At 40.6% G+C, this 22,742-nt stretch overlaps 1 long non-coding RNA gene across 2 annotated transcripts in view; it reads left to right on the top strand.

Moving 5' to 3' along the window:
* LOC309364006 overlaps positions 1-22,742 on the top strand; it is an 88,872-nt gene that overhangs the window by 46,487 nt on the left and 19,643 nt on the right. For both annotated transcript variants that reach the window (XR_014165695.1, XR_014165696.1), the window contains exon 3: positions 1,677-1,850. This is a non-coding gene — a long non-coding RNA (uncharacterized lncRNA). The remainder of the gene's footprint in view (positions 1-1,676; positions 1,851-22,742) is intronic.

The raw sequence follows: 22,742 nt of genomic DNA, 5'->3' as shown, positions 1-22,742 counted from the left end.
CTAGGCATCAAGAACAGCCTTGTTCCTTCTTTCAGGAACATATTTGTCTTGGGTCAGGACCTGCTGATCCTCCATTAATTAACAGGGAAAAGGAAGCTTGTGAGTTGACACCTATGTAGGCTGTTGCCAGGCTGTTCATCACCAGGGCCAGAAACAAACAAAGCAGATGTCACAGTAGTTCCAATCTGAATGAAATCAAACCTCAATATATGCCCTTGTTTCTCGTTTTGATTGCTGGCCTTTTGTCATGCAGTTGGATTGTTTGGCCTGCTTTGCTGGGGAAACTGCCAAAAAAAATCTGATCCTGGAGAAAGGTGACAATTAATTAAGCCCTGATGACCATTAGAGAAGGGATTTTCTAACAAAGACAGCTAATAGAAAGAACCAAATATAATGCTCCTGTTTCTCTCATTACTTGGAAAGAGATGCTTGACATACAGGATATATCATTCTTAACAAAACTTACGGCACACACTTTTCTCTGCCACAAAACTCTGATTTCAGCTTCTCTTTCTACATAGTGGGTTGAAATATTTCCGAAGGGAATAATGCCTCTGCCCATATCAGAGGAAGTGAACCTTTGGATCCAAACCAATATATTTGTAACTCAGCAATGTAAAGCAGGGCATTGAAACTGGGCTCAGGAAGAGTTGCAAATTGTACCTATGATTAGAACGATCCTTCTTCAACTGGGTCCTGTAAGAATCAACCAGAACTTGAGCTAGGATCCCATAGTCTATGCACTGATGGTCCTGGTGGTGAACTTCCTGAGGCAGGCAGAAAATAATAAAATTCTGCTGAATCAGTCTCAGTTTCAGATCTAATGAAACGTTCTATATGAATTCTAAAGCAATTTTCTATTTTTTAAACTGTATAATACCTTCAAATTCCCTATTCCACATCTCTCTAAGTTCCTCAACTTCTACCTTACCAAAGTCCATTAAGTATTTATAAAACGCAGCTATGTTAAGTGTTCTCTAAGAATGGATAACGCATGCATACAGAACTGTAAATAGTGTTATATTAAGGAGAAATGTGCATTAAAACTAATATATTAGTGAAAATAACGTACAACAATATTAGGATAACTTGCATGCAAACATATGTACCATAATAAAAACTACATGCAAAACTGTGTACTAGGAGAATTCGCACTATAATACTGAACCAATTTCAAGAGAATTAAAAAAAATAAATCACAAATTGGTACAGAAATGTGAAGAACTGAATTTCAGACTGGAAAAATGATAAACTCAGAGCGCCAAAATTTGCAGATCTTTCCATCTCTAGTGCCCATATGAGGCCAATGGCTTGATAGTCTACAAGGGACCTCTGACATATTACGTTTAATTAATCTGAGAAGATTTATTATCTGTGCTGCTTGAATCACAATGAATCCCATGAGCCACAAATAACCTAACTGTGCGCAGGACTGCAGTCCACAGGAACGATGCAACAAGGGGTTCCTGTTCTCAACATGTAAGATTTGTAGCATACCACCTGGTCCTTAGGACTGTTCCAAATCATTGCACTTTGTACTTGGCTGGGAAAGTCTGGACCACCCTATTTGCATGCAGCAAGGCAGTGAGTGCTTCATCATGCAAGGACAAGAAAAAGAGATTTGTTCTAGGTAGCAGAATTTGCCCCTTATCGACTAACCTTCTTGTACATTGCAGGGTACAAATTAATGAACAGCCTTAAATTAAAAGGAGAGAACATCAACCCCCAGATGATGCAAAGATCTGCAAGGCTCAGCGTCAAATGCACCTGCAAAGTGTATAAAGCTGGGGGAAATGTCACGGCAGCCAACTGATGAAGAGGCAAGGGAGAGGAACACAGCAAATACAATGGTAGGGAAAATTCTGTTCTTACTATTTCCAGATGGCTAAGTCTGTTTAAAAGTGTTATTATTATTTTTAAAATATAATTTTAATTGATTTTTACACAATTTTTCCAACACAACATAACAAATCCTTGGCTGTCATAGCCTAGGGCTTCCATCAACCCCTTCTAATGGTTTTCTGAATTCCTTTCTAATTATGCATTTTATTACTATGCTTATTGTTTTAAATCCAATCTTACATCAGCTAATCTTAATGCTTCTCACAATAAATTGAATAGTCCTCCTTACAAAATCTTTCAGTTTCTAACAAGTGATGTTAAAGTAGTTACAGTTGTCTTCAAATACTACACAAATTTCTTCCAGTCCTTTAGGAAAGTCTGGTCCCACTGGTTTCAAATTTTCCCTGTAAGTCTTGCCAGCTCGACGTAGTCCATCAGTTTTATTTGCCACTCTTCTTTTGTTGGCATTTCTTCTTGCTTCCATCTTTGGGCTAATAGTATTCTTGCTGCAGTGGTCGCATATTAAAAGTGTTTTGTTTTTGTTTTTTGTCTTAAGGGAGACAACATTTAATTACTTATAGATAACAAGAAAACAAAAACTGTAGCATAGACAAGAAAGAATTATGGAAGGATGTTAGTCCAGATGTTCTCATGTAAATCAGTAGGAAGTAAGCATCACTTTAATGAGCACACTGGAATTATCTAAGGCAGTGGTTCCCAAACTGCCCCCCCCCCGATCTCTTGAAAATTGCTGAAGGTTTGGCAGGCAACTTAATGATTTTTCTGCCTGTTGCTTAGCAGTTGTAATGTGCTGTGCAAGATGCTAAGGGATGGATTGACCATCCACTCCTTTGAGTGCCTTGTCAGCCTCTGTTCCGTGCTCAGGGCCTTCTTTCATCTTGTCTTCAATTATAGCTTTATTCCTCTGCATAGGCAATGCCAAAGGAGGCTGGCAATGGGGGTGGGGGCAGGGCCTGACACACAAGTGCCTCACCTCCTCGTTGTCTGGTGTCTGTGGTTGCCAGAAGGACAGGCACTTTTCTCATAGAAATTATATATTATAAATAAAAATATGAATGCAACCCTGCAAATAACAATGCATTCTTGATTAATGTTAACTCCATCAAACCCTTCAGAGAAATATGGTTAGAATGAGAATGTTCGTCTGAAAAAAATACCGTTATAACTGAGACCAGTAACAAAATGTTCTAGATGCTCTATTCCTCTCCAGTTTGGTTTTTTGGGTTCCCTCTCTCCCAACAATAAGACAACATCTCATGTCAATGAACATGCTCAGCGCTCACTAGGCTGTACTGAGTATTCCTTCCCTTAGTTTTCTCCCTAACTTTTTTTAATACTTCTGTGAACCTTGGGGTTCCCCTGAACCCCTGATATTTCCTGTGGGGGGTGCCGTTTTGACTTCCTAAGCAATGGCACCAAAAGGTTGAACAGTGGAACTAGAGGGAATGAATGATTCTTTTTCAAAAATCTGACATGTGAAATAAGGCTTGAACCCTCCTCTAAATCCATTTTGCCCCTTCTCTGGTTCTGACAGTGAAATTCTGAAAATTACTCTTTTAGAAAAGATCCTAAAAGGAATATATCTTTATCAAAGTGGATATTCTCTCTGAGGTATAGTGAGGTATGTTAACCTCACTATAGATTTGTGTACATTCCTTTTGTTGTTTCCATTTGGAGGTGGGACCTTCTTACGGACAGAATGAAAAGCCACTAACAACCAGGCAGCAAGCACTTCTTTTCCTGTTTATATATCAGTAAATGCCAGCCTAAGACTGGCAAGTTTGTGTTTTCATTCGCATAAATTGTCACTTCAAGCTCAATGTAAAATCTCACAGAAACATTTCTGGACCAGTTAATTAACAGTTTGAGAACTGGAGCACATAGCTGAGAATGGAGCTTGACAGACCTCACAGCTGCTGACACATATACATGACACAATCCCCAAAGAAATGGTAGGAATAAATTATCATGAAGTTGCTTAATGGTCTGCAGTTGCAACTGGGCAAATGTTTGACCCACTCTAGTAAACAAGCACATGCTTAACCCATCTGGTGGATTTTCAAGGAAATATGTCTAATTTCCTGAATATACACGAATAAGAGAATTGGCAACTTTCCTGACAGACGATGAGTCTAATCTCTAAGAATACTTGATATTTCTGAATCTGCAAGATCAGTGTTTGGAAAGAAACAATGAATGCTACACATTATGTTCACAAATAGACACTCCATCATTTTGGAAAGAATACGTGCTTTTTGCATGTTGGGGGATAATATAAAGTAACAAATAGCAATTATTATTTGCAGTGGAATACTTCTTTGGTCTTCCTCTTAATTGAATTAAACTACAGTTTGGACAGATAGCACTAGAAGGCCATTGCTGCAGTGAGGCCAAAGCAGGGACAGCCCAGGTGGTGTTTTCCAGCTGTTCTGGAGTCCCGCTCCCATCAGCCCCACCCAACAACAATTGAGTCCAACAACAATCTTGAGGGAATCATGTTGGTTATCCCTGTGTTGAAGCTAGCCATTACTACAACTTTGTGCACCACATATTTCAAGCATATCCCCACAAAGCATCCCAGGAAATGTAGGTTACCCCTCACAGAGCTACAATTCCCAGCACCCCTGAAAAACTTCAGTTCCCAGGATTCTGTTTCATGTGTGTTTGTGCTTGTGTTGGTGTGTACACAGATCAGGTCCCCTGAAAGCAATGGGACTTTTCTTTGGTCATGACTCATTTGCTGGAATGCTTTATTTATCTGTGGCTTTCAATGGGTCTGTCACAGAAATTATAGAAATAACACAATTAAAAGTCGAAATGTGTGTGAGAAGGGTTGAGCAAGTGAAGGTTGGAATGTGAAGGTTCTGTTTGCAAGAGAACCATGAGAGAAGTACAGAACAACATGTTCAGAGGAGCTGTTGCTATAAGTATTGAAGACAAAAGAAGGAGGGAAAGATGAGAAAGTTGCTATGCCTTGTAATTAAACCAGTAGAAGCTAGTCGAAGCAAGTGCTGCCATATGTAGACATAACTGCCCCTCTGCTTGTAAGTGAATAAATGTTTGTGCCTTTGTTAAATTTGGGTTGCCACCCTTCAACTACCTGCTGGTTCAGGTTGTGCTGCACAGGCTTAAATAAACGTCCTGTTCGACTGACATTTGGAGTCTGGATCTCATTGGCCATCCAGGCTGAACCCAAAGGGTACTGGGTATTGAACCCCAATATTTCCCTAACATACCGTTGTTCATAGGAGCACATGTATAAACCACAACTGATAGAAGTTGGAATCCCATATGAAGGGTAAATAATTTTCTAAGAAAAGCATTGAACTGGATCGTATTTTTACAAAAATAATGGACTACTAATTTCAGTTAATTAGTTGAATGATATAATTGAAGTCCATTACACTGTTTTATAATTAAAGCCGAAATCCTAACCTCACTTACCCAGGAGAAAGACCCACTGAATTCAATAAAACTTCCTTCTGGTTAGGATTGCACTGTTATACACCTTCTCTAGCAATTGCTTGTATCTCCTTATGAAGATCTTCCTCACACTCTTAAGAATTATAGAGCCATAAAAGTGAGTTTTAGCTTTGGCCATTAGATAATTTCTTCTTCTGGCAGCTCAAAGAGGAGCTGCTGTGGGGTAAAGCCAGAGAACTAATGCTCTTTCAGGATTACACCCTGTGACTTGGTTATGAGGAGAGCAATATTTAATCAGGCAAAGCAGCTGGACAGGAAGAAGGATTTACGGTGCTTTATTAAATACTCAGCAATATTCCATATAAGGAAAAGTGGAGAAGAGAAGAGCTGTCAGTTAAGCCCCCTATGGAGGCTGAAAGATGGAAGTATGGAAACTCCTGAGGTATCTATGGACTAAGCTACCCTATGTGACCTTGCTCTTCCAGTATGCTGTGCTGCTTTGACAGGGCTGCCTTTGACAGGCAGCCCCACAACAAAAGAAATGGAATATGAAGAAATGGGCCACTTGACCATAGGCATCTCCAGTTCAAACTGTTACACGTCTTGGGAAAGCAAAGGCCAATAACTGACTTGTCAAACATGGGTCTGAACTTCTACTAGCAATTGTGGGAACTCTATCTTATCTTTAAATGTTGCACCAGGTTTATATTCACATCACATCTGTGAATTTGTGTGTCAGATGTCTCTGCTGAAGGTCCTTTATCTACCTTTAACAAATAATATTGCTGTAGTCTCCCTCCATTTCTGTTGGGAGAAAAATGAGGAGGTGGGCGGAAAGCAGCAGCAGGAGGAAACACTCTGTGACATCTCAGGCCCTGAGACTGATGACACTCAGTCAGCTGATATCGTCATTCTTGCTAATTGCTAGAAAAGGGGATTAGGGAAAAAACATAAATTAGTTCCTGTCATTGATTGCAACAGCTTCACACAGCATAATATAGGCAAGGGTGCTCCTCCCCGCCACACACCTATAGTTCATATGGAGGCCTGTGTAAGGAGATGCCCCATTCACAGTCTTTAACCTGCCCCCACTCCCCCCCTTTTTTTTGGAAGGGGAAGACTCACATGGTTTGGAGATCTGCTTCCATGGGCTCATTGCATTGAGTGCCTATGCATAGTGGAGGGGTGTAGAATCCATGACACTCCTTCCCTACGTGAAACCTCTCAGCAGCCAGGAAGAGTTCATAGACAACAAAGATGCCTGCTTCTTGAGAGAAGAGCAATGACAAACCTAGACAGCATCTTAAAAGGCAGAGACTTCACCTTGCCGACAAAGGTCTGTATAGTTAAAGCTATGGTTTTTCCAGCAGTGATGCATGGAAGTGAGAGCTGGACCATATAGAAGGCTGATCGCCGAAGAATTGATGCTTTTGAATTATGGTGCTGGAAGAGACTCTTGAGAGTCCCATGGACTGCAAGAAGATCAAACCTATCCATTCTGAAGGAAATCAGCCCCGAATGCTCACTGGAAGGACAGATCCTGAAGCTGAGGCTCCAGTACTTTGGCCACCTCATGAGAAGAGAAGGCTCCCTGGAAAAGACCCTGATGTTGGGAAAGATAGAGGGCACAAGGAGAAGGGGACGACAGAGGACAAGATGGTTGGACAGTGTTCTCGAAGCTACCAGCATGAGTTTGACCAAACTGCGGGAGGCAGTGGAAGACAGGAGTGCCTGGCGTGCTCTGGTCCATGGGGTCACGAAGAGTCGGACACGACTAAATGACTAAACAACAGTGACAGTATTACACTGACATTTTCATTTTCATGCAAAGGCAACAATATGACTAGGTAGAAAGTGCACAGAACAGAAAGCTCCATAGAATATCTTCCAAATGAGAGCATGAATTTGCAAAGAGCAGCATTATGAGTTTGGTGTGCTACACACCCCAATGTGACGTTCCCGTAGAGTGTATTTGACCCTGCCTACTATACTCAGATATTTATCTGTCTCCCATTTTAGAACATGATGTATTCAGAAACTCATAAGGGTGAACCTGATCAGCCAAAACCCAAACAAACCAATTGTGCACAATAAAAAGAGGTTGAAGGGAAGGGTTTATATAGTACAGCTTAGTATACAGAAAGCAAATAGACATCTCATTAGCATTAAAAAGCTAGAATTCTATGAAACAGATTCACTCGTATCCTAAAAGAAATTTTAGTTGATTTTTTATTCCTACTAGGAAAGAACTTGCATGTCAATCAAATGTGTAGGGCTAGATTGTGTACGTCTTCAAGGTCACTGCCCTGTTGATAAGTGAAGCAGTGGTCAGTTGAGTGGAAAGAGGGAAGGGATCAGAACAGCCGGCAACCTCCAGCCTTCTGGTTGCTCTCAGGTTTTTCCTAGCAGTTTATGCTCCTTTATTTGGCATTTCATATCCAGAATCAAGATAGTCATTGATCCTGAATATGACAGCTAATTGCTGTATAATAGGGATGGGGAACATACGACCCTCCAGATGTTAAGGTAAAGGGACCCTGACCATTAGGTCCAATTGTGACCGACTCTGGGGTTGCGGCGCTCATCTCACTCTATAGGCCGAGGAGCCGGTGTTTGTCCGCAGACAGCTTCCAGGTCATGTGGCCAGCATGACTAAGCCGCTTCTGGCGAACCAGAGCAGTGCATAGAAACGCCGTTTACCTTCCCACCGGAGCGGTACCTATTTATCTACTTGCACTGGTGTGCTTTTGAACTGCTAGGTTGGCAGGAGCAGGGACCAAGCAACAGAAGCTCACCCTGTCGTGGGAATTCGAACTGCCAACCTTCTGATCAGCAAGTCCTAGGCTCTGTGGTTTAACCCACAGCGCCACCCGCGTCCCTTCCTCCAGATGTTACTGAACTACAAATCCCATCATCCTTGATCACTGGCCATGCTGACTGGGGCTGATGGGAGCTGGAGTCCAACAACATCTGGTGGCCACAGGCTCCCCATCCCTGCTATATTGTCTAGCTTTGTCCTGGATGTTTGGAAAGTTCTAAGTTGTATTTATTAGACTTCCATTTATGGGCCCACATGTTGATGGGAAGTTTCCATTTGCTCCAATAACTAGGCCTTGGACATAAGATCTATGTATTATTAACATGAACTGATGCGTACATATTTGTCTTATCTAACGGCTTTAAAAATTATTCAAAACATTTGACTTTTAAATGTTTTCAACCGACATTTGGAATTCCTCCCTGTATGAGTAATAGGGCAGTTGTTTGGCAAGCATTTGCTGCACTACAAAAAAGCATAAACAAAGGGTGCATCCTCCCAAACTCCTGGTTTTCTTTACATGCCTTTCTCGCTAAAACCAAGAACAGATGCAATGGATCATACAGCAGAAAGAAAAGAAAAGGAAAAAGAAAAGAAAAACACCAACCCATTCATATTTCCACAACCAGGATTTAATTCATTAATGTTTATTCCTCAGATTTGATTGCTACATGAAAATCTCATGAATATTATGCAAATACATCTACATCTTCTTTTTAAAACATCCCTTACCTACAGGGCTACAGGATCTGCTTATCTGCATAAATATTTGTGGAAACATGATCAACACTAGAAAGAAGCCAGCTTGTAAAGAGAGGAAGGGAAATAGATTTTCATGTCATTCAGATGTCTTCTCACGGGCACATCAGAGTGAACCAGGGGTTTGGAACATCAGGTCCAGAAACCCAATGTGGTCTTAATTTGGCCGTTGCAACTCTCCTCAGACCACATCCTCTCCCACAGGCCACACCCTCCTTGAGTACCTGGAAGGAAGATGAAGAGATTTGGGGTGGGGTGGGTGGGTGTACAGAAACCTCTGACTTCTGTATAGCTAGAATGTAACCTACTTTGTAAAGGTAAGAGTCATTGCCCTGCCCACTTTTGCATCTGGCCCCACGCAACACAGATATGTGGCTCCCAGAAGGCTGTCCATGATGAAATGTGGACAGAAAGAGGTTTGCCTTCCCTGTAGTAAACCATAGGTACTGGTCTACCACGAATGTACCTGTCTGGGCTGCTTGTCTCCTCCCCAGTACCACATGTAGGAAACATACCGCAATCCTCGACTCAGCCTTATGTGATTTGTTTTACTCCAGCAATTGTGATATGTTTGTTCCAACAAACCATGAACAGAAAGTTAAGAACAAAGAGAGCTAGCCACATACCTGGTTGGGTGGGATTCTGGTTTGTTTTTCCCCAGGGCAGCAATATAGTTCTTCAAGAATCCTGATTTCTGAAATGTGTATCCTGATTTCTTTAATGGGCTGTGATGTAGTTATCTTAGTTTCTTGATTTCTCAACTCATATTCTAGCTTTCCAGATAGTCATAGTACCTGCCTGATGAAAATAGTTACTGGGTTTAATGTCTTCTGGAATATACTATGGAGCACTATGCAGTTTGCAGCACAAAGGTAACAGATTGCAAATGACTGGCAAGGGAAATCCGTTTCTAAAGGTGAATTTATTCATACAGATGAAACATGTTAAGCCAATATATTCCCAGCAGAGCCAATTAAAACCAAGGAATGCAAAAACAACAAAAAATAATTCCTGCACTGTTAACATATAGGATGCACATTCAAGTTTGAATAGATCTAATTAGGAACTCACAATTTCATAGCAAGACCCAAGAGGTAAAAAAAGAGCATTGTTAGGTGATAAATCTATAGCTGTATATTGTACTGTAGTTGTAAAATGCTGCAGAGGAAAACTACTTGGGATCATTTCATATATCACATGTTCTTAGCATGACATATATATGGTGAAAAGAGAGATCGAAATCTGGTCCCTCTAGCATGTACACCTTGGAGGGGAAAAGGAACCTGTGTTGGACTTAGTCATATCCAATTTATGAGAAAAAAACATTTTACTCAGTTGGGTTTTTTATTAGCTCATTGAATGTAAATAAGGATCACATGATCCTGCGATGAGAATGAAATACTAACACATTCCACCCTTATAATGGTTCAAGGAGACAGCTGTCACACACTCATTCAATCAGTCACAGAGTTAAGTGGGCAAATAAGTCTAAAGGGAGCTATGTGAAGATCTTAATATACCTGCCTTTCCATAGGGGAATGTGAAATTAATTTAAACTGGGGGTTCAGTGTCTAAGTTCCTATTGTTGTAGCTGAATTTTTAGCTGCTGAGCAGAAGCTTTTCCAAACTCCATAGGATACAGCAGTATTGCAATTTCTCTGTTCATATGTGGAATTGAGACCTTTTATCCATTTACTGTATGTGCATCTAACAAGATTCACTTGAGTAGCTATAGACACCAAAGTCCAAGCAGCCTAGTTCATCGTAATATGAATACAGCACTTCTATTGATTTAAGGTCTTAAAAAATAAATCAACTTTAAAAATGGCACTAGAGGAATAGTAATCTAAGGCAATAATAACATGGTGAATAGTTGGGTGTTTCTGAACTGCAAATTGATTTAATTCTGCCTTGTAGAGTTGTTTGTTTATTGCATATTTGTATCTCATATCCCTTCCTGTGGCTCCAGGTTAGAAACAAATCCTTCAAGTTGGCTGCTTCTGTGTCTGTCAGACTATCTCCCCACACCAGCTGCCCAATTAATGGATTAATAATACTTTTCATTTAATATACAACATGTTGCTAAGCACAAATGTCACTGTGCCATAGCATTCAATAAACTAGTCTGGGCTGAACTCTAATATGAAAAGTTGCAGCAGATGGAATTATGCTGTCCACAGAAGGAATGTTATGCAGCTGCTATATTATACCCCTTCTTAGCGTTTTGCTTGCTGTATTCCCTGTATTCCCCTTTTACGCTCATCATTCTTCTCTTTCATTGTTGCCATTTCTGCCTGATATTGACCTAATGTTTTTTCTGCTTTTTTTGGTCTAAACACAAACATAGCTTGCAATTCACTTGCTTGAAATGAAATATACCATTAAGCTGTTATTTGTTCAAATGATGCAAGGGTTGGAGCTGGCATTAGACTTCAGGGGCTGCTGCCAGCAAGTCCCTGTTCCCCAATGCAGCCAGGCAGGGTCCCCCCCTGCCCCCGCTGCTGCTGCTGCTGTGGTGGCCCAAACCAATGTGTTCCAAACCCATGGCTTCAAATTACAAGAAAGGAATTCAAATACATGATATGTATAATGTTTGGCTCAGCCCAGCTCTGTTCGGCATGTGGTGCACACCCTGCAACCTACTCTCCCCCCTCCCCCCATGGCTCTCTAACCCAGAGCTTACCAAACTGTGTGCCATGACCCATTAGTGTGTCAGCTACAGTGTGTAGCTCCCCGTGCTCCTTCCAGGGCTGGAAAGGGGTTAGTTTAAACTCCAGTTTGCTAGTAAAACTGAACCAGGGCCGGATTTAGATTTGATAGGGCCCTAAGCTACTGAAGGTAATGGGGCCCTTTATATGTCCAGCTGTCCTTTGTCAACAACAAATTGTCGCTGTTTTTTGTGTTGAATATATGCTATATGGTAATGTATGGACCCAATAGGTATCTAAAGCCACTTGCCACTGTTGCTGTATGTAGGTTTTATTTTATTTGTTTTTTATATTATACTTTGAAAATGTACATCCAGTTTTTTCCCCTTTACATTTTCTTGGAGGCCCCAAGTTATAGCTTGTTTAGCTTATACGTAAATCTGGCACTGATTTACGTATACTGAAACTAGGTTTACGTTTAGTTCAGTTTACATTTAGTTCAGTTTACGTAAACTGAACTACTGTGTTGTGAAATGATGCATGTCTAAAAAGTGTGTTACCAACATGGAAAGTTCAGCTCTAATCTGTGGAAATGCGAGGGAACGTGTGGCTGCAACAGTCTTAAACGATCACATGAACCAGGCCATGTTCAACTTCCTGACTAGCACTTTTCAGGCTTTTAGAGTTAATTTTTAAATTAAATCTCTTCTTCCTTTGAATACTTGTTCCATATACAGTTGTGAAATAGGCCCCAGGTCCACTATATTTATTTGGTTCAAGTAGGAATTGTTTAGTTTTCATTTTAGTTAAAGATGAGGGATATGTTGGACTACAACTCCCATCATCCATGAGTGTCTTGGCAAGGGCTTATGGGTGTTTTTAAAATAAAACAATAGTATGTATAAGGAAAAAATGAGTTCAAATATAGGACACCGCTGATAAAGAGTCAAAATGCCCAAGAAGTATGCTGGATACAGTGAAATTCTGCACTGACCCTTAAAACCTGCTACTTCAGAATTAAAGGTTAATCTGACTTATATATCAATCAGCCATGAACAAGCAATACATTATACTGAGCAAAAGAATAGGAGATTTCATCATTCTAATGAGTTTGTCTTTCAATCTACCTATCACTGCTGGAGTTGTAATCCTGTAATTCTTTTGTGTTGCAAGCCTATATATATAGTTCATAGTGAATGATCATCAGAGTCCTTCCAGATAGAAGTCCATGGATGAATAATTCAGGAAGTATATATGGATCAGAAACACAAGTTGTAAACAATTTATGCAACGTCACAAAAACTGTATAGATGATTTTAGTGATAGTTGACATTCATTCTCTCAATATGCCTCATGAAATCTATCTAAAGCATGTAGAAAATACAGCTAGAGTTTCTGCTTCTGGATCAGGTCAGTGAAATCCAAATATCTAGGGAAACTTAAACAAAAAGTTCATCCTTTTCTAATCTAATCTAATCCCTGTTGTGTGTTTCTTTGTGTAGAGCCAATATCTGGCATTTAAATTATTTGTCCTAAGTGAAGGATTTAGGCAGGACTCCCTCTACAGTAGATTTTGAAACTGTTGGACAAAGCTGGTTCTCCTCACCATCCAACCTAGATCCATGGCTTGTTGAACTGTGATGGGGCTGCATTAAGGCTGACAGATTGCTTGCACCACAGACACCTTCCACGCCTTGCATTTAGATCTGCTGCTGAATCTGGAGAGGAGGCAGGTGTGGCTTCTCCTGCCTACAAGGGCCACAACCTACTGGCTGAGAAGCAGTCATCTAAATTGGTGTGGGGAAGATGAGCAAACAAGTGCATGTTCGCTGTGAATTAACTCATTTGATTAATTTACAGAGGACTCAGTGATATTCTGATGATTTCATATGTATCACCCATATGTACGTAGCCCTCTTGTAAAATTAAAACCCAATTGGTCACCTTATGTTTCTGGTTTGGACATTATTCTATCATTTATGAGTGTTTACTAGTATTTTACTTCACTGGCTGTTTAATGACAGAAGGACAAATAGGGTCAGATTCATGAATGGGCTATTGGGAAATACTTGCTCTGATTCAGAGTCTTGTGTTTATTGTGATTCAGGAGAGAGGAAGAGGCCCATGAATATAATCTGTGCTCCATGGATGCATTGAATATTCCAATGACATTTACATGAAGGGATGGGATTGACAGGCACGTCTCGAAGAAAGATAGATGTATGTTGGTGTGCAAGCTTAGCAATGGATGGGGGATTTTAAATATTTATAACTCTTTCTCAGCACTTTCTTTTGGAGGTCCAGATTTGCAGGGAGGCTTGGCAGAAGTTGAGCAGTTGTGCTGATCTTTCAACAGGTAAAAATGTAACCCACTTGGAATATATGCATAATTATCCAGCTCCAGCATGCTCCTGATTTCTGAAATTCTGAAATTTCTGTTCAGAAGTAGAGCATGGGGGGGGGGGGAGGGACTTAAGGAGCATGCATAATAAATCCCTAGAGTTATATGAAGATTACCTGGACGGGTGGGCAATGCCTACAGTGACTTCTTTCTGGGGAATATAGCAACAGCAGTAGGCGTTAACAACTGCATGCAGGTTATGCCACCAGGAAACAAGCTGCATTCCATTTCCCCTTTTTATCCAGTTAGAATGCACGAGTGGATTGATTATGGGCTCAAGAAATGAGAAGGCCTGAATTGCAATCTTTGTGATGATCTGAGAGCGTCAGTGTCTTTTGGTATCTCTAAACTTTACAACCACGTTGGACACAACCTTTCCACATTAACAGTGGTGGTGTTCATGACTGGTTACACCCCCCCCCCAATGTATTGTGTTCTCCCTCCACATTTACATGCTGTAAATGCAACAAAAAAGAATGGTAAGGAGAGCTTAATTTGCACCAGGAACACAGGAATCTGCTTTATACCAGGCCATCTAGATCACTATTGTCTATTCCAGGTGTGGGGACCATTTGGCCCTTCTGATGTTACTGAACTGCAACTCCTATCAGCCTCAGCAAGCATGGCCAATGACCAGGGATGATGGGAGGTATAGCTTTCTCACACTTGGTTTATTCCAATTGGCAGAAGCCACTTTGGGTCTCCAACAGAGAGAGGTCTTTCCCATCAATTGCATCCTACTCCTTTTAACCAGAAATGCCAAGGACCTCCTGTGTCCAAAGCATGTGTTATATACTGTTGCTTGCATCTGTGAGGCCACACCAGGGCTCCATACAAAGGATTTGTGGTGCATATTATGTGAGAACGGATGTAAGTGGTACTGAGCAAGTGTTTTCCTCATTGTGATGGTGTCACACTATTATGTGACACACACACACACACACCGGATTCAGTTGAAAGTCTTCTAGATAAGAGTGGCATTTTTTGGGCAGATTTGTTTCCCACTCTGTATTACTGTCAGGCAAGATATGGAGAGGGACGCAAATGAGGAAAATGCATGCAAATTGCACTGATATATTACTTATTTAACAGCAGGTTGCATATGGTAAGTGGTCTAACATATTTCCCTCTGATTAGCCCTATGTGGTGGCCTATTAGCAATTCCAAAGGGAGAAAATGTGGCAAAATAAACAAAAGGGACAGACCTTCTATGCTGGGACTTCATAAACCGTGAATATCTTTAAATAAACTTAAATCTGCAACTCGTATACAACTTGCTAAGGAACATGATGCATTTTTTTCTGTTTGTGTAAGCTCAATTGTTACTGTTACTGAAAAGAAGAAACTTTTATATCGACAACCAGATACCCCCCCCAAATAACCCCTTTTCATGATGCCGTGTGTGAAAGTCTCCAAGGGGAGAAGCCGTGTGCAGGTAGAGCTCCGGAACTCCAAATGACTGAGGTTCCACAAAATGGGAAAAGTCTATGGGTATAGAGGTCTATGGGTGTAGGCTTTCCCTTGCAATGTCCATTCCTCGGGGGGGGGCTCAGGGGGACCCCACAACCTCAGGCATGTGGCCCGAAGCACAACCCTGCTGCCCCATTCTAATGCGTGATTTTGTTCACCTTGGCCACCGCTGGGACTTAAAATTGCCCTGTTTGAACTGCATGCATGCCTAAAACTCATCCAATAATCCCCTGCCATCAGCACCAGGCAGATTGTTTTGCAATGATCTTTTCACAGAGGAACCCCAAGGCAAAAAAAACCACCCTTTTATGAGCAAAGTGATCATATGCATTGGCCCCCAATTAATATTTTGCCATGTGTTTACAGTATACTAATACAGACACTTGGTGGCCGTCATTTGTTCAGCTAATGTGTTCTCAGTGGAGTCAGGGACATGTCAGGGACTTGTCAAAAAAATGCACTTGAATAGGCTTTCCTGGTAACCTGGAACCTGGAAAGAGCTGGCATTAGCTAAAGCTGGAGTGCAGATGTGGGAGGCTGCAACAGTGACCACCTCAGAGTCAGATGAAGGATCCATGGTTTGACTGCCTGTTTCGAGGAGTCTTTAAACAGCCTTATTGTTTCCAATAAGGTATTTCTGTATATTTGTGAATAAGACAAATATTACAAAGAATCCATGTGTATTCAGTACTTTCTCATTAAAATGGAATTAAACTTTGCAGTGTTGCACTGCAGAAAAACGTTTGTGTTTGTGTCTTTGTGTGTGTGTGTGTGTGCTCCCCCATATTTATGTCTTAATTCAATTCTGCTGAAACTGATTCAAGGTCAATTTTGCTTGCCTGAAAGCATCTTAACACTAAGGGGTAGTTCCTGAGTGGAAAGGAGATGTCACTTTTAATTTTCTTGAATCTATTATGTATCTGTAGACATTAGACTAGGCTGCTGCACTACAGAATGAATCAAAGAGGTACTTACTTTGCTATGCTCTGGTGTGCGGTAAAGGAATGAATGGCTGCTAGAGAGCACTGAGTGGTACTTAAATTTTTACAGCTCAGCCCACGGGCAATTTATATGCCAGAAATAGCTAGGTGGTATCCCCACACCACTCATATACTCTTTTCCTGTATGCCTGTCACTATTTAAAGGCCACTGTGGGCAAATTCCTCAACAGGATATTGTGAGAGATTCCTGGCTGTATAATAAGACTGACTTCTCCTGCTCTGGTTGGTACCTATGCATATTTACAGGGAATACTCCTGGTGTTAATCCCTCAAAAATTGCAAATGTAGCACCAGCATCTATCAAGTTTCTGTTCTGAAACACGTGGGCTGAGTATGTAACCAGCATTTCTGAATGTACTATTTTTGGGCTGGTGCCAAATAGACAATAGTTTGATGACTATTTACCACAATCTCAGAAAAAGAACAGGTCATAGTCAGAAAAAGCATTCCTCATCACTTTCGTAGCCAATGCTTATTATTACAGTAATATTTCTATGGCAGATGAGGCATATAATTGCCATTGTACTTACTGGATAACTTTTGTCTACATGTGCAGATAAATAGTTCGATTCTGTTCTAGTGCAGTATTGCCTCCTCTGGCAGCAATGGCTTTCTGGGGTTTCAGGCAGAATGGCTTTCCCCAGTCCTGCTACCTGATATTGTTTTACCTGGATGTGGCCAAGACCATCTATCAAACAACTCTAGGGAATTATCTTACAATGTTCATCTGTCCAGTATTGTCTGTGCTGACTGACAATGGCACTCTGGAGTCTCAGGCCAATGTTTTTCTCATCTTTCTGTTTTAACTATTTTTAACTCTGATTTTTTGTAATTGTTATAACCTGTCCTGGAACCTGCTGGCAAAGAACAGGTAATAATTTTACACGCTACTCCCACAGCAGTGTGATATTTCAGGGGGTGCCAGGCACTTACCCAGGGATGGTGTTTCCTTTTGGAAATGAGGCACAGCGGAGACTGTGGTGTCTTTAAGACCTATGGTTTAGTTACACATTTATACAACCTGAGCCTATGATAGAGGGACTCACAGCATTACACTCCCATAGCCACAGCTTGGATGCCAGCAGAAATCAGCCATGGCCCTCTGTCCTAGCTTGCTGCTTACGGACACCTTTCCCTCCCAGCTCACATCAGGCAAACTGCAATCCTAAACTCAACTGCTTTGTCTCTGCTAACTATCTTTCAGTGGAAGGAGGGGCTCCACTCCTTTGCTGTCTCAAGTAACCTATACCTTCTTAACAGCTTTCTTAATGGCACTTCACCTCTCCCATTGTCCACTTTTAATGGCCTTCTTCCAGGCAGTTTCCTGCACACGGAAAAACTGGTAGGGTCAGTATTTTTGACACCGTTGAATTTGACACCTGGCAGCCCATCTTAGTACAACAAGAAGTAGTAGTGGTAGTAGTATTCTAGTTTAGGAATATTTTCCCCAAATATGGGTTTGTTCGGGTAGGAGTGTTGCAAAGTTCACACACCCACTGAAATCCAGTGCCAAATTAAGAAGATGAATAATAAAATCTTATAAGCCGTCGTGGCTGGTGCCCATTGGGACTGGTAATGTGGAAGTCTAGGAGACCAACAGCATATGGAGCCAGAGCCAATGCCAAGCAGAGCCATCCTCTGGTGTTAAGTAAGAAAGCAGGTGAAGGGCAGAGTGGAGCAGAGCCCTATTCACCTCAGTGGGCTAGCCTCTAATGCTTGTTAGTTTCCTGGGACAGAAACAGCTTCATAGGTTCAGGGAGAAAGCATGGTTCAGTGGGACAATACATGCTTTTCACGCATAAAGTTTCTGGCATCTCTAGTTAACGTTAAATGATCTCAAGAAGCAGAAGTGGGAAATGCCAAACGAATCCTTAAACCCCTCCTCCCAATTATTTCAAATGAAAGATCAACTTGTCAGATGTTATACTGTCATTTTCTAGCTGAAAAATACGGACAATTTTAGCCCTATCTTCATGCTACATTTCCTAGAATAAACAAAGTAGGAATTCATCCCTGGCTACTTCCAAACAAAATTACAACAAAAACAAGAAGGATGCAAATATAGCTACTGTTAACAAAATGTTTAGTTAAATATGACAAAATGGTCACGGCTGTGAAGCACTTGTCATTTTTCACCATGATCCCACAGAGTCTGAATGCATTTTCACCAGTGGAAAAGTGTCTCACTTCTTAGACCTGTCCTTCCATCCAATTTCAAGTCATGGGGAAAATACTGGAAAGATTGCAGCTTGAGACACCAAAGAGTTGCTGCTAGTCAACCTAGCAGGATCTATGGCCCGACCTCCCTTCCTATGTTCATTTTCTCTGTAATGACATCAGAGAGACTGAAGTGTGGTTGAAGATGATAGCAATTGCCCAAATGAGTAAGGCATGCAGATACATTCAATTTTACAGCCAGAAATTAGCTGCACTTGATTTCTGACACAGTTCTGACTTTCTCCAAGTTGATGTGGTTACTCCTTTTGCAAATACAGACATACTGATCTGCCAGGGAATGGATTCCTGAGGCTTCCCTATCATCTCACAAAGCTGTTTCCAGCTTCACATTCTTCTTCTTTTGATTATGCAAATTGATCTTAACATTTCTTTTTCCCTTTGAATTGTGAAATCTGCAGCTCATTAATAATATGAAATCCCATTCATCCGAAGCCAACTGAAAAAAGTTATCACTGGTTTAAATAAATCACTGAAGGATAATAAAGTGATTGAACTGATGATGTTTGGTTGAGCATGTAAAGCTACTATTCTGCTCAACTTTAAAGGACTTCTGATGGACTGTGGCTGTATACACACTGTACCTTTACAATGCATGCATATGCTGGGAAGAGGTAGTGCAGGGTCCTTAACATATATTTGGTTAAGAAAATGTTGTGAACCATTTGATTGCATTTTGTAATGATACAGTGAGATTGCATTGCCTCTAATACAATTCTCTCAGCACTCTAGCTTGGACTAGCACAATTTGCATCTCTAAGACTTGATGCCTGGCACTTTGCCCAGTCTAAGCGCATGTTTGAATGTGCAATGGTCAGTCCCCTGCTGAGAAACAACAACTGGGACACATCGTTATTATGAAGTACAGGCTTATAAGGGACTGATGCAGCCACTGAGTCAAACACCCTGTCTGGGGCAAGAAACCCAATACCTAAGACGTTCTAGCCAGATATTTGTCTAATATTGCTTTGGAAACCCCCAAGGAATGAGATTTCTACATCTCCTCTAGACAGTCTGTCCCACAGTTATGCTGATCCTGGCAGTTAGAAGCCATATCCTAATGTGGGACTTAAATCTAGATCCCAGTAAATCAAAACACATTGCCCTTCCTTCAGGGGAAAGAATGTACAGATGTTTTCTCTCCTTTATATTTGTAGCCTATTATCTTATCAGGATAAGCCATTGGATTTCAGGATGATTTTGACAACTCATTGAGTCACTCAGACCACTTCCTTGTCCAGCTTGGTTACAAACTTTTGTCCTCAATTGGTTCTAAGGCCCAGCTAGTGGTAGAAGAAAACTGAAATGGGAGACAGGGAAATCTTGATGCCTCAGAGAGTTGTGGGTAGGTTGGAAAAGGAATGGTTCTTCATGGGGTACAATGGCAGAAAATAGCCCTAGGCTGAAAAGAGCAAAGGAGAGAGCAAACTGCACTTCACCAGGCAAGTGGGTGCAGCCACTTAGAAGACCCTGTCCCTTGTCCCACTCAATGTGCATCCATCCTAGATAGGATGAAGGGAAGGCATCTCTTTCTGATCCCAGAAATAGACAGGATGGTCTGATCTCTAAGGTATTCTGGACCAAAGCCATGTTGGGAGATGATGATAGATAGATAGATAGATAGATAGATAGATAGATAGATAGATAGATATAGATCGATCGATCGATAGATAGATAGATAGATAGATGATAGATAGATAGATAGATAGATAGATATAGATAGATAGATAGATGATAGATAGATGATAGATAGATAGATAGATGATAGATAGATAGATAGATAGATGATAGATAGATAGATAGATGATAGATAGATAGATAGATAGATAGATAGATAGATAGATAGATAGATATAGATAGATAGATGATAGATAGATAGATAGATAGATAGATGATAGATAGATAGATAGATAGATAGATAGATAGATAGATAGATAGATGATAGATAGATAGATAGATGATAGATAGATAGAGATAGATAGATGATAGATAGATAGATAGATAGATAGATAGATAGATAGATAGATGATAGATAGATAGATAGATTAGATAGATAGATAGATAGATAGATGATAGATAGATAGATAGATAGATAGATAGATAGATAGATAGATGATAGATAGATAGATAGATGATAGATAGATAGATAGATAGATAGATAGATAGATAGATAGATGATAGATAGATAGATAGATAGATGATAGATAGATAGATAGATGATAGATAGATAGATAGATAGATGATAGATAGATAGATGATAGATAGATGATAGATAGATAGATAGATAGATAGATAGATAGATAGATAGATAGATAGATGATAGATAGATAGATAAATGATAGATAGATAGATAGATAGATGATAGATAGATAGATGATAGATAGATAGATAGATAGATAGATAGATAGATAGATAGATAGATAGATGATAGATAGATATGACTCCTTTTCTTCCCCTCCTTTCAGTTAAAGGATTTAATTCATTTCTTCAGTAATTCAACACTTAAAGCCAAGGAGGCTTCTTCTTGTGACTCATATATCCCTTGCCTGAGCTTTCTCACAAAGGGTGAGGGGATTTGCTTTTTGTTTTTCTTTTCCATTTGTTGTGTTATTAAAACCTGGGTAACACTGGGAGCCCAGCAGAGCCTCATGGAGTTGGCCACCCTAAGAAGAAAAAAAGCGGCAAGCTCCAATTTCCATGCTTTGGTGCTCCCTGTGGCATGAGTCTAGAGGGAGCCTGCTACACATGGGCTCCCCTTAAGACAAACAGATGGCTTATGGGTCTCTGAACCTGTTTCTGCAGAAGCATCACCAGGAGCCAAATTGTAAGTGGACGCCTGCAGTCAATATGACTGCAAAAATGACTGCTATATTGCAGTTTCTCAATACAGATAACAGTACAGCACTCAGTTCTTCAGACAATCAGCACCCCGAACCAGTACTTACATAGATTTCTTACAAGAAGCTACCAAATTCAAAAGTCTCCAAAGGCACAGTTCAGATAATCTTCAGTTTGGGACCTAATCTGGCCTGCAATCAAAATTTCCTTCTCCTCCCCCCGCCCCCTGATTTTGGCAGCAAAAAATTAAGCACAACACTGAGGACCCTGATGGGGTGTTAACTGTTGCTTCCCTGATCAGGTCTTTAATTTGATGAGAAGAGAGGGGGCAATAACTGATACATGTCCTGTGTGTGTGGGAGAGAGAGAGTGGGGTGACCACGCCCACTAATATCAATCACCCCTGGAGGGGGAAGGCAGCTCTTGGGCCAAAACAAGCTTAACTACTCCTGTCCTAAACCCATGGTTTAGATTGTCAAGAATGAGCCATGACAAAACTTGAGCTCACAATGTGGATGCTTCCACTTTCCTGTTCTCATGTGTAAATTAGGAACGGAGGAGTGGACATGTGGTACAGGCGATAACTTGAAATGGGTCCAGAGTCTGTAGTAGAAAAGCTTTTCACAATTGTAAGGGCAATAAGAAGCTCGCTTGAGGAACCAACTGGATTTATTTAGTAGCTCACATTATCTCCTGGTCCAATTTGGCTCTGTGGAAAGGGATACCAGCTCAAACAATCTTCAGTCTCCTTAAAAACTAACTTCAGCCTTTGATTTATGTATATTTGCCTTGGATCTGGTCTGTGCCAGTTCAGTCAAGTATGCCAGTTTTGATTTCATTAGGGATGATTTATTGAATTGGGAATTTTACAGGGAGAGACTTGTTTTGTACTCTGCTCTTTTTTGGATGTAATGAGAGGAAAAATTAGGGATTTTTTGTACATTATTATGTCTATGATAAACAGTTCTCCCTCATTTACTTTGCACTCACTGAAAACATCTATGGTTACGGTTAAACATAAAAAGACACATGCAAAATGATTATCTAAATCTGGAATTAAAAGGACTTATATAGGCTATAACAAGATTCAAAGCATTGATCTCAGTAAGTCTAACCTGTTTTCTCAAGCTTCTCACGCAGTTTGGGGTTGGTCTTCCTGTTAGTTTTGCAGATGCTGATTTATTTTGATGGCCTCATATGCAGGTACAAAATAAGTTGGGGTGGCGGGAGAGGAAACCATCTATGGATGCAGGAGAAACAAGATGTATTGCCTTTTCAAAAATCCC

The sequence above is a fragment of the Podarcis melisellensis genome (genome assembly GCF_964234715.1).
Source record: "Podarcis melisellensis genome assembly, chromosome: 2".
Taxonomy (NCBI): domain Eukaryota; kingdom Metazoa; phylum Chordata; class Lepidosauria; order Squamata; family Lacertidae; genus Podarcis; species Podarcis melisellensis.
Note: the sequence above shows the minus strand (reverse complement) of the source record. Positions and strands in the feature narration are given on the sequence as shown.